The sequence below is a fragment of the Trichomycterus rosablanca genome, chromosome 14 (genome assembly GCF_030014385.1).
Source record: "Trichomycterus rosablanca isolate fTriRos1 chromosome 14, fTriRos1.hap1, whole genome shotgun sequence".
Taxonomy (NCBI): Eukaryota; Metazoa; Chordata; class Actinopteri; order Siluriformes; family Trichomycteridae; genus Trichomycterus; species Trichomycterus rosablanca.
Genome location: NC_086001.1, coordinates 35,522,110 through 35,535,638, shown reverse-complemented (window position 1 = coordinate 35,535,638; position 13,529 = coordinate 35,522,110). Strand labels below are relative to the sequence as shown.

Below are 13,529 nucleotides of genomic sequence, written 5' to 3'. Positions count from 1 at the left end.
CCGTGCTGATTTATTTGATTTATTTATTATTTATTTATTAATTTACTGTATTTATTTATTTATTGAATGTATTTATTTATTTATTGAATGTATTTATTTATTTACTTATTTATATATTTTTTATGTATTTATTTACTCGTTTATTTATTTATTTACTATTCATTTATTTATTTGTTTTATTTATTTATTTGCATATGTATTAGTTTACTGTATTTATTTATTTACTTATTTATATATTTAGTTAATGTATTTATTTATTATTCATTTATTTAACATGTTTATTTATTTACATATTTATTAATTTACTGTATTTATATATTTACTTATTTATTTATTTAATTATTATTTATTTATTTAACGTATTTATTTATTTATTTATTTACATATTTATTAATTTACTGTATTTATATATTTACTTATTTATTTATTTAATTATTATTTATTTATTTAACGTATTTATTTACATATTTATTAATTTACTGTATTTATATATTTACTTATTTATTTATTTAATTATTATTTATTTATTTAACGTATTTATTTATTTATTTACATATTTATTAATTTACTGTATTTATTATTTATTTACTTATTTATTTTTTATTTATTATTCATTCATTTATTTATTTATTTTACGCTCACCTCGGTGCTTCAGTTTTTTTGCAATCGTTGGGTTTATTACAGTCGATCCTGCTTCATGCGGTCTGCTGGCTGAAGCTGTGCACCACCATCACAGGTGCTGTCGGCCGGTCGGGCGTCTATGAAGACGTGGTTCGAATCAACATAAAACATCGACTCTTTTATCCCACACAGACAGCAGGTGTCGCTGTCGCTACATGCTACCTTCACTTAACACGATTCGAACCCGGGTCTCAAAGCTGGGCTGTGAGTGCATTTTGAGTGCACTGTGTAGGGTTTAGGGTGCAGATTCAGACGCAGCCTTTATGTTGCTGTATCAGAAGAGCTGCTGTGTCCCAAATAGCATTCTATATAGTGAGTAGTGCACTAGATTCAATTCTGAATAATAGTGAAGCCACTATTTCGAGTGCACTGTGTAGGGTTTAGTGTGCAGATTCGGATGACGCCCCCCTCAGCATGAGTTCTAAAGACAAGCAGGATTGCAGTAAGTGGATTTGCATGCTTCGATCTAGTTCTTACCTTTCTAATGCTGCATCTTCAAACTACAGGACCTGAAAGAAAACAAGAGGAGACGCAGTGAACGGCTTGATGCGGTGACCAGAAGTATTTGAAGAAGTAAAGGCTGCGTCTGATTCTGCACACTAAACCCTACACAGTGCACTCGAAATAGTGGCTTCACTATTATTCAGAATTTAATCTAGCACACTACTCACTATATAGAATGGTATTTGGGACACGGCAGCTCTTCTCAACCCAGACGACATAAAGGCTGTGTCTTAATCCGAATCTGCACACTTAACCCTACACAGTGCACTCGAAATAGTCGGGATTTACTCTAGTGCACTACTCACTACAGTATACAGAATGGTATTTGGGACACGGCAGCTCTTCTGATAAAGCGACGACATGAAGGCTACGTCTTAATCCAAATCTGCACACTACACCCTACACAGTGCACTCGAAATAGTGGCTTCACTATTATTCAGAATTTAATCTAGCACACTACTCACTATATAGAATGGTATTTGGGACACGGCAGCTCTTCTGATACAGCGACGACATGAAGGCTGCGTCTTAATCCGAATCTGCACACTTAACCCTACACAGTGCACTCGAAATAGTCGGGATTTACTCTAGTGCACTACTCAGTACAGTATATACAATGGTATTTGGGACACGGCAGCTCTTCTGATACAGCGACGACATGAAGGCTGCGTCTTAATCCAAATCTGCAGACTAAACCCTACGCAGTGCACTCGAAATAGTCGGAATTTGAAGTAGCGCACTACTCACTATATAGAATGGTATTTGGGACACGGCAGCTCTTCTCAACCCGTCCGAATCTGCACACTGAACCCTACAAAGTGCACTCGAACTAGTCGGGATTGAATCTAGTGCACTACTCACTGTATAGAATGGTATTTGGGACACTAAACCCTACTCAGTGAGACGAGTTTGAGCTGCAGGCAGGCCGGTCTAGCACCTGCAGTCCGGCTTCCGACTCTCCATGCGCGATACGGCTCTCTATCAGAACCAGCGGGGAGGAGCCAGATGAGGCGTCTAGACCGGGTGTGAATTCGGCGGGAAAAACCACACGAACGACGCAAAGTCGTGGGGCGGAGTGCCGGGGGGGGGGGGGGGGGACCAGATGAGGTAAACGTGTATTTTTAGTCCGTTACGTCGCCCGGGTGCCAGAAGGAGCGGGATGCGCTTCTGAGTAGCTTTCAATAATGCATCGGTGCACGCTCTATAAAACTCGCTTTCGGACGTATTTACACACACACACACACACACACACACCACGTTGACCTCCCTAACGTGTCGCTAAGGGTGCGTGCGGTGCTTACCTGAGCTACAGGCGAGACGGACGGACCCAAGTCTCCCGGTGCCGGACGGAGACGAGACGGACTCCCTCGGATTCTCCTGGAAGACACACGGCGTTATAAACACACACACACACACACACACTCCGAAAGTACTGGGACGCCCTTTCTAATTCCTGAGTCAGAACATTAAAACCACCTCCTTGTTTCTACACTCACTGTCCATTTGACAGGGCTCCAGAAAAAAAGTTTGTTTTTTTTATCACTGTCCATATAGGCAATATTGACTTGTAAATAACTAACAATCTGGTCAATATAAAGTTCTTTATTCGAAGCACAATTCTACAAGAAAGGGGGGGGGGGCACGTTGGCTAAGTGGGTAGCACTGTCATCTCACAGCAAGAAGGTCCTGGGTCCGGGTCCTTTCTGTGTGGAGTTTGCATGTTCTCCCAGCGTCTGTGTGGGTTTCCTCCCACAGTCCAAAGACGTGCAAGTGAGGTGAATTGGAGACACTAAATTGTCCATGACTGTTTGAAATAAACTTCTGTTAATATTTGAGTTACATTCACAGGTTTTGTTTAAATATGTGCAGATGTTCAGAGAACGAATGTGATAATTGTACAAAGAACGCTCAGTATTAAAAATATTTGTGTATTTTGTTTACATAAAGAATTAATCCAAAACAGAAAACGGTAACATTCATTTTTTATTATTATTTTATGTCTGACACGCTACAACATTGTAAATGTAATGTAAACATACACCTGGCTGTTGAACAGCTTATGCCAAGTTTACACGACACGACGTTCGTGTCACGAAAACACACGTGAGAAGTGATGAAAGGTTTAATGATACCACGTCCAAACATGCACATCAACAAGTAGCGAGAGATCAAAGTTTGTGCGCTGATGAAATAAATGAATCCGAGTGGATTTGGCAACACGAGCAGCATGGCTCATTCTATAGTGAGTTGGAGGTTAATAAATATTTAGTTTTGTAGAGAACGATCAGGTCAGAAATACTGTAAAACACGTGTGTGTGCTGATGTATTCTGATAGAAACTATATTGCGCTCCACCTGTTTACAACCTCTCCCCCGTGTTTCCCCTCGCTGTTTCTCACATCGATCGAGAGCCGAGTTTTGATCGCAGAGCGAACGCCGAGTTCCTCCCGAACCTAGCGCCGACCCGTCGCCGAGCGAAAATCAGTGCAGAAAGTTGTGTAGTGGTCATAACTTGAGCTTCTGCCATGCTGAACTGATGTGCAGGTCAGATCTCGTTGCATGAAAAAACACTGGCAGATTTCCGTGTGCACCGTATTTAAAAGATCGATCCCGCGTTCATATGAATCGATATCGGATCGTTCAAATAATGCTGAGAATCATCCACCACCTAAATAATACCTGCTCTGTGGGGGTCCTGACCATTGAAGAACAGCATGAAAGGAGGTAACAAAGCATGTAGGGAAACAGATGGACTACAGTCAGTAATTGTAGAACTACAAAGTGCTTCTATATGGTAAGTGGAGCTGATAAAATGGACAGTGAGTGTAGAAACAAGGAGGTGGTTTTAATGTTATGCCTGATACCGTTTGTTTTTGAAATAGGATGTCCGACAAGCTCGTGGTCAGGCGTCCAAACACTTTTGGCCATACAGAGCGACGGTAGAGTTCTGTTCACACAAGGTTCTTATTATGCGCTAGAAAGTCCACAGGGCGTGAGGTGGATCATCTTGTGATCTTAAGTTTCACACTCTAGGTGCCAGCGTTCTTCAACTCTGTGGCGGGCGTTTGGTGGACTGAGTAGCTGCACCCGGGTTGTTGCTGGAAAGATGCATCGGGAGGCGACGATGCAGAAAAGCGACGTCATGAATGGAGTTCAAGTGGCGGATCAGGGTGAGGCTCTCCGCGCACAGGGCTGATCCGCATATGGACTCGCCTCGTGCAGGTGAGAAGATGCGGCCGGTACTGAGGAGGGGGCGTGTGTCGGTCGCGAAACTAACCCACTACTGCCGGGATAGAGGGATAATGCCATCGACCAGTCGGGCGTCTACATACACGCGCGTGATTGGCTACGTGTGAGGAGGATGGCCGACGCCCGGCAATGGATTGGCGTCCTCGGTGATTCTGGGGAAACCGCGCCGTCTGCTTTCATTTTTAATTCGCCCTGATTGGTGGACGCTTAAGGCGTACGTCAGCGATATCGCCGACGTTCTCAAAGCGCCTCCAATGAGACAAACTGTTTGAATTTCAGCACTATAGAGCACTTATAACCAGTAATAACTCAGAGACGTTTACCGTTCCTGTGTCGTTCTAAGCTTTAGCGCTTATAGCGGACGGTCACGGTCATGGGGGGTCTGATGTCACCAGGCAAGACGGCGATACGCCCTAGACAGCGCCCCAATCCATCAAACACGAGTACCCGGGTACTAAGATAGCGCTTTTACCATCAAAAGAACTCTGGTTCTGGAACCGGTTCCGTTCTGGCACCTGACTGTGCCTGTTGGACGCACCGGCCAGGTCGGTAGCACCGTCGCTGTGTGCCTTGCGCCCATTGAAGAACTTGGACAGGCTCCAACCCTGGCACCTGACTGTGCCTGTTGGACGCACCGGCCAGGTCGGTAGCACCGTCGCTGTGTGCCTTGCGCCCATTGAAGAACTTGGACAGGCTCCAACCCTGGCACCTGACTGTGCCTGTTGGACGCACCGGCCAGGTCGGTAGCACCGTCGCTGTGTGCCTTGCGCCCATTGAAGAACTTGGACAGGCTCCAACCCTGGCACCTGACTGTGCCTGTTGGACGCACCGGCCAGGTCGGTAGCACCGTCACTGTGTGCCTTGCGCCCATTGAAGAACTTGGACAGGCTCCAACCCTGGCACCTGACTGTGCCTGTTGGACGCACCGGCCAGGTCGGTAGCACCGTCGCTGTGTGCCTTGCGCCCATTGAAGAACTTGGACAGGCTCCAACCCTGGCACCTGACTGTGCCTGTTGGACGCACCGGCCAGGTCGGTAGCACCGTCGCTGTGTGCCTTGCGCCTATTGAAGAACTTGGACAGGCTCCAACCCTGGCACCTGACTGTGTCTGTTGGACGCACCGGCCAGGTCGGTAGCACCGTCGCTGTGTGCCTTGCACCCATTGAAGAACTTGGACAGGCTCCAACCCTGGCACCTGACTGTGTCTGTTGGACGCACCGGCCAGGTCGGTAGCACCGTCACTGTGTGCCTTGCGCCCATTGAAGAACTTGGACTGGCTCCAACCCTGGTACCTGACTGTGTCTGTTGGACGCACCGGCCAGGTCGGTAGCACCGTCACTGTGTGCCTTGCGCCCATTGAAGAACTTGGACAGGCTCCAACCCTGGTACCTGACTGTGCCTGTTGGACGCACCGGCCAGGTCGGTAGCACCGTCACTGTGTGCCTTGCGCCCATTGAAGAACTTGGACAGGCTCCAACCCTGGTACCTGACTGTGTCTGTTGGACGCACCGGCCAGGTCAATAGCACCCATTGAAGAACCCCCTCCCCCCAGTGTGAACCCTAATTGGATAAGCGGTTAAGAAAGTGAGTGAGTGAGTCTGCTGTGTGGGGAAACACAGCAGAGAAGCAGTCCCACGTCATGATGCTCCCACCACCGTACTTCACAGCGCGAGTGGTGTTCATGGGACTCTCCGAATGTAATAAGCGCTGTCGCTCTTTCCAGTCGGGTCTTGTTTGATGGCTTTCATTTTTCAGAACAAATATCAAGAGCTTAACATACTATACTCTACTTTACTACGAACTTTATGGCCGAAAGTATGCGGACACTTGTTCAAGACCACTTTCCCTACTTTTCTCTTTGGTGTTGACTCACGTTATTTGGCGCGAATTGAACTCTTTTGAGTGTTTATTTGATCTTCTGTGAAATACAAAAGAAAAAGAAATGAGTTTTGTTTCGTATCATATTTGATACATCGGGATTTAATGTACTAATTTTTCAAAATTATCGTTCACTGCGTGTTTTTTAATTCCCTTCATATAAATGAATAACTGGGGTGTCAAAAAACCCCAACATCATTGCTCATGGGCACTAATGCCAGACGAAAAGGCCAGGCTCCCAGTCGACGTTCCGATGCAGTGCAAAGCTGCCAAACGGGCACAAATTCCCATAGACCTATTCGCATCGGTATCAATTTCAATCTCGGCGTCGGTGTGGTATCTCTCTCCTCGCGCCTGCCTCCCGACTCCGAGCGGATCGAATTATCACCCCCGCGGAGTGTCGAGCTCTGCTCATCACCTCCCCGTTTCGCGCCCTGTTTCGCGCACCCGTCAACATTCTCTCCTCGCGCGGTAAAAATACCGCGTTCTCACTCACCTCGACGTTCTTCCACACGGCTGGTCTGGAAAAAAACACACACAGAGAGAGAGAGAGAAAATAAATGTTAGTTATATTTTTTTACACACCGAAAGTCATAAACTTAAATATAAACAGCGATGAGGGAAACCATATTTGGCAGTGGGAGCCTAGTGGGTGGAGCTTTGGGCTATCGATTGAAAGGTTGAGAGTCTCCACCGAACCACAACGAAAAGGCAATGGGCGTCCACTCACTTTTGACCACATAGTATAGCCTTGTTAGGGGCTAGACCCAAAGAAGTTCAAAGGTCTGACCGGTCGACTCTTGAATCCCTATAACTCTTGAATGAGTATGTGAAGCCATCTCTGGTAGGGGAAAAGAAGCGGTTGGCACATGGACATGTCTCGGAGGGGGCCACCTGGTAGAACAGGTAGGCTCAAGCAGTTAACTTAAAGGTTCTACAGGAGGGTCGTGTGCCAACATTGAAGGAAGTTTCATAAAGGGTTAACAGCATTGTCTAGGGGCGGCACGGTGGCCTGGTGGGTAGCACTGTCGCCTTATGGTCGTCTCCCCGTGTCTGCGTGGGTTTCCCTATAGGTGAATGGGTGTGTGTATGTGTGTGTGTGTGTCTGCCCTGCGATGGACTGGCGCCCCATCCAGGGTGTTACTGTGTGCCTTGCGCCCATTGAAAAGCTGGGATAGACTCCAACACCCCCCGGGACCCTAATTGGATAAGCGGTTAAGAAAGTGAGTAAGCATTGTCTAAGGCTAGCAGACTCCACCGAACCACAATGGGCGTCCACTCACTTTTGACCACATAGTATAGCCTTGTTAGGGGCTAGACCCCCTCCTCCCCAACAAGTTCAGAGGTCTGCCTGGTCGACTCTTGAATCCCTATAACTCTTGTGTGAGTATGTAAAGCCATCTCTGGTAGGGGAAAAGAAGCGGTTGGCACATGGACATGTTTCGGATGGGGCCACTTGGTCTAACTGGTTAAAGCTGATCTTGACAACTGGCGTCCACTCACTTTTGACCACATAGTATAGCCTTGTTAGGGGCTAGACCCCCTCCCAAGAAGTTCAAAGATCTGCCTGGTCGACTCTTGAATCCCTGTAATCCCTCTCTGGTAGGAGAAAAGAATGGGTTGGCACATGGACATGTGTTGGAGGGGGCCACCTGGTCGAACTGGTTAAAGCCGATCTTGACAATTGGCGTCCACTCACTTTTGACCACATAGTACAGCCTTGTTAGGGGCTAGACCCCAAGAAGTTCAAAGGTCTGCCTGGTCGACTCTTGAATCCCTATAACTCTTGTCTGAGTATGTGAAGCCATCTCTGGTAGGGGAAAAGAAGAGGTTGGCATAAGGACATGTCTCGGAGGGGGCCACCTGGTCGGACTGGTTAAAATCGATCTTGACAATTGCCGTCCACCCTAGACCCCAACAAGTTTAAAAGTCTGACCGATCGACTCTTGAATCCCTGTAACTTCTGAGTGTGAGTAGGTCAAGATACCGATTCAAAGAATCAAATCCATCCATCAAAGCAAAACACAGAAGTTCCTGAGACACACACACATTCTGATTCCGTCTTCACACACTCACACTCACACCCACGTCTCGCGAAAGTCGTTCGACTCGGTGCCTAACGATAACAGATGAGGTGTCACTTTGAAGGTGAGGAAGACTAAGTCATCCCAGCACTCCTCGTTCTCTACCTCTCTCTCTCTCTCTCGTCGACTTCATCAGAGCGAGGCGAGAGCGCTTGAGTTCGGAGATCCGAGTCTGGGATTCGTATTCCCGACAAGTCTCCGAAAAATCAGGTCCTCTACCCGAGACTTTATTGCAGCTGCCCCGCTGGACGTCCCAGGCATATTTGTAGAAGTTAATATAGAGACACCCCTTACATTTGACGAGTCAAATGAGCATTTGGGAGGTCAGGCGCTGAAGCTGGCTTGCGAAGGACGTTCCAGTTCATCCTAGGGTTGGGGTCATGTTTAGGAGAGGCGACCAGATACCTCTTGTTCAGTCAAGACTGCACTTGACTTTTGCACTTGTTTAAAATAGAGTTAACAGGGTAGGAACCTGCCCCAACAATATCTCCAGAGTCTCTAAGGTTTAGGGTTAAGACAACCATGGTGGACCAACGATGGTCCAAATGTACCTGGAACAAGGACCTGGAAACCAAGGATAGGCAAGTTACTGGACTAGTAAGTTGCCACTGTTGGACCCTTGAGCAAACCCTCGATTGTTTAGACTGTAGGTCGCTTTGGATCGACTCTTAGGCCAAGACGTACCCAAGGGTACTGCAAGGGTGAATCATTGTGAATTCAAGGAGTACCAAGGGTGCCAACAAGTTTTGGAGCGAGTACGCCAGTGCACTACCGACGTCTTCGTGGACACGGACACGATGGGCTAACGCCAGTCGGCGCCGATACTTTCAGTGCCGATCCCGAGGGCATCGTGTGTAGGGACCGCATGTGCCAGGTCTGGTACGTCGGTACGCGGAGCAAATATGGAATACGTTGGCATTCTTAGTTCGCCTAAGAAAAACGTGTTACAGGAATCACACGAGGGATGAGTCTACGCCTATAAAAACAGGTTAAACATGAAATATTCGTCCGTGTCCTGTTTTTAATCGAAGGCGAATCAGGAAAAGCCGCTCAGGTGGCGCAGCGGTAAAAACACGCGCTGCAACCAGGGCTGGATTCCGGATACATGGTATCGAATCCAGCTCTGCCTTACCGAGTGGCTACATGAACAACGATTGGCCGGTTGTTCAGCTGGGGGGCGGGACAAGGGGCCGGAAGTGGGTCTCTCTCTGTCGGAATGGTGCAGTCACGACCAAATCACCAAATGGCTGATTAGAGGCGCCTGCACAAGAGATGAGGTAGGAGCGCTCTTAGGGTGTGTCTCTCCGCACGCAACGCTAGGTGGCGCAACACTCGTTGATGTGTAGGTGAAAAAATGCAGGCGGCTGCTGCTCATGTTTCGGAGGGGATGTGGGTTAGCTTCGGAGTTCGGCATAGGCAAATTGGATAATTGGACGCGCTAAAGGGGGAGAAAATGCAAAAAAAAAATCAGGAAGAGTTGGGACGCAGTGTGTTTCTCACGTTTTCTTCGACTTTTATTCGATTGTAGACTGATTTGCCTGGTCAACTTGATTTTACTTGGTAAAATACCTCAAATGTACATTAATATTGTGTTTACTTGAAACAAAAATGCGTTTATCACAATTTTAAACACTTTAGCAACGATGCTAACACTTCAGGAGATGATTGTGAGTGGAAATGGTCACCTAACCCACAAAAAAAACGTGTATTTTACTTCAGCTCATGAAAACCGACACATAAAAGCAGTATCTGATATAAAATAAGCATTAAATTAAAGTTATTAAGGTTTTATTCTTATTTTTATTCAAATCTAGAACTCTAGAAGGTTCCTCAGTATTTTACTCACCACAACGTCCCGTTTAATGTTTGGTGGAAGGAGAATAACCGAACGGAGTCCGTCTGTCTTCGGTCCAGACAGGAGACAAAAGCTCACAGCGTCCCTTAAAAGTCAAAATTAGTTGATTTATTTATAAAAAAAATATATAAAATTAAGCGTTTTAAAACGATTCTGATCCTGTCAGAGCGCTCGAGCGGAGAATCGCGTGAAGAAAGAAGCAGCGCGAGCGGAGCTGAAGAGAAACTACACGCGCACACGCGCGCGCGCACACACTCGTGCACACGCGAGGAGGACGAGCGAGCGTCGCCGGTGAGAGAAAGTAAGTGCCCCCCCCCCCCCTTCTTCTCCACGATACTGTACAATCCCGAAATCAGAAAAAGTTGGGACAGCATGGAAAATGCAAATACGTTAACTTTCATGTTTTGTCTGCTCAACTTCATTTCATTTGTTAATAAACTGACCCCCCCATCCCCCCATACCATGACACCCCCCCATACCATGACACACCCTGGCTTTTGGACTTGTTCCTGATAACAGTCTGGATGGTCCTTTTCGTTTTTGGAGTGCTGATTCATCTGACCACGATACCACTGTGTGACGGTCCATCCTAGACGTCTCCGAGCCCAGAGAAGTCGACGCTGCCTCTGGACATGGTTAACACAAGTAACTCTGTATTGTAGAGCTTGATAAAGGTTTGATGAACTAATCCCTCAGCCGTGTGGTTATATCAGCTAGTGTTGAGCGATGGTTCTTGATTCCGTCTGGGTTTCTCAGGGGTTCCTCTGTTTTCGGCAGGAGTTACACCAGCGCATCAGCATTGACAGTCCTGCATCAGGAACGAGCAGGACGAAGACACTGACATTTGCTCTTTTCTTTGGTTCGGGTCGACAGCGGCCGTATCGAATGTCGTTCGAGAGGTGAGAGGTCAAAGCACATTACAGCGGGCATCCATTAATCTCAATATCATCATGAACGGTGTTAAACACGACCCTGTCCCAAAGTGGCTACGCTAAATTGGGAGGGAAAAGGAGTAAATGCATAAATAAAATAGCAAAAAATATATTAAATTATATACAGTGTATCACAAAAGTGAGTACACCCCTCACATTTCTGCAGATATTTAAGTATATCTTTTCATGGGACAACACTGACAAAATGACACTTTGACACAATGAAAAGTAGTCTGTGTGCAGCTTATATAACAGTGTAAATTTATTCTTCCCTCAAAATAACTCAATATACAGCCATTAATGTCTAAACCACCGGCAACAAAAGTGAGTACACCCCTAAGAGACTACACCCCTAAATGTCCAAATTGAGCACTGCTTGTCATTTTCCCTCCAAAACGTCATGTGATTTGTTAGTGTTACTAGGTCTCAGGTGTGCATAGGGAGCAGGTGTGTTCAATTTAGTAGTACAGCTCTCACACTCTCTCATACTGGTCACTGAAAGTTCCAACATGGCACCTCATGGCAAAGAACTCTCTGAGGATCTTAAAAGACGAATTGTTGCGCTACATGAAGATGGCCAAGGCTACAAGAAGATTGCCAACACCCTGAAACTGAGCTGCAGCACAGTGGCCAAGATCATCCAGCGTTTTAAAAGAGCAGGGTCCACTCAGAACAGACCTCGCGTTGGTCGTCCAAAGAAGCTGAGTGCACGTGCTCAGCGTCACATCCAACTGCTGTCTTTGAAAGATAGGCGCAGGAGTGCTGTCAGCATTGCTGCAGAGATTGAAAAGGTGGGGGGTCAGCCTTTCAGTGCTCAGACCATACGCCGCACACTACATCAAATTGGTCTGCATGGCTGTCACCCCAGAAGGAAGCCTCTTCTGAAGTCTCTACACAAGAAAGCCCGCAAACAGTTTGCTGAAGACATGTCAACAAAGGACATGGATTACTGGAACCATGTCCTATGGTCTGATGAGACCAAGATTAATTTGTTTGGTACAGATGGTCTCAAGCATGTGTGGCGGCAATCAGGTGAGGAGTACAAAGATAAGTGTGTCATGCCTACAGTCAAGCATGGTGGTGGGAATGCCATGGTCTGGGGCTGCATGAGTGCAGCAGGTGTTGGGGAGTTACATTTCATTGAGGGACACATGAACTCCAATATGTACTGTGAAATACTGAAGCAGAGCATGATCCCCTCCCTCCGAAAACTGGGTCGCAGGGCAGTGTTCCAGCATGATAATGACCCCAAACACACCTCTAAGACGACCACTGCTTTATTGAAGAGGCTGAGGGTAAAGGTGATGGACTGGCCAAGCATGTCTCCAGACCTAAACCCAATAGAACATCTTTGGGGCATCCTCAAGCGGAAGGTGGAGGAGCGCAAAGTCTCGAATATCCGCCAGCTCCGTGATGTCGTCATGGAGGAGTGGAAAAGCATTCCAGTGGCAACCTGTGAAGCTCTGGTAAACTCCATGCCCAGGAGAGTTAAGGCAGTTCTGGGAAATAATGGTGGCCACACAAAATATTGACACTTCAGGAACTTTCACTAAGGGGTGTACTCACTTTTGTTGCCGGTGGTTTAGACATTAATGGCTGTATATTGAGTTATTTTGAGGGAAGAATAAATTTACACTGTTATATAAGCTGCACACAGACTACTTTTCATTGTGTCAAAGTGTCATTTTGTCAGTGTTGTCCCATGAAAAGATATACTTAAATATCTGCAGAAATGTGAGGGGTGTACTCACTTTTGTGATACACTGTATATATATATATATATATATATATATATAAATAAAGTTATATAATATATATATATATATATATATATATATATATTTATATATATAAAGTATAAAGTTATATATATATATACAGTAAATATATATATATATATATATATATATATATATATATATATATATATATATATATATATATATATATTGTGAGGGAAATTTTCATTTATTTTAAGTAAGTTAGAAGTTTTAATACATTGATACATTTCTCTATAATCTTTAACATTTTGGTGCAAGTCGTCTGAGGTCAAAAAGTTAACTATTCTGTATGTCTGTAAGTTCTGTTATTTTTGGAGACTAGCTCTGCTGTTGAGACAAGTTCTGCTTTGAAACTAGACAGTACTTCCTGTTTTTTTTTTTGACAATGTAAAGAGTTTCATCTCCTTATAAATAACAACTTGAGTTAGCTTTGAAATCTGCCCGGAGATAGAATGTTCTAGAAATCGCCATCTAAGGCTTCGGCCAACACCCTAAAGTGGGTATAAGTAATGTGACTTTTCTTTGTCTCATTGCACATTCTCTGATGGACTGCAGGTTGACTGTAGA

At 45.5% G+C, this 13,529-nt stretch overlaps 1 protein-coding gene across 3 annotated transcripts in view; it reads right to left on the bottom strand.

Moving 5' to 3' along the window:
* Positions 1 to 10,388, bottom strand: part of ptprdb (protein tyrosine phosphatase receptor type Db) — a 59,338-nt gene extending 48,950 nt beyond the window's left edge. Inside the window, exons 1-4 of one of the 3 annotated variants that reach the window (XM_063008217.1) lie at positions 10,241 to 10,388; positions 6,807 to 6,831; positions 2,487 to 2,562; positions 1,159 to 1,190 (exon numbers count right to left, since the gene is read on the bottom strand). The gene's annotated coding sequence lies outside the window, so the exon portion shown is untranslated. The remainder of the gene's footprint in view (positions 1 to 1,158; positions 1,191 to 2,486; positions 2,563 to 6,806; positions 6,832 to 10,240) is intronic. The other 2 variants (XM_063008214.1, XM_063008216.1) reach the window with 2 other exon arrangements.
* Positions 10,389 to 13,529: the final 3,141 nt, after the last annotated feature.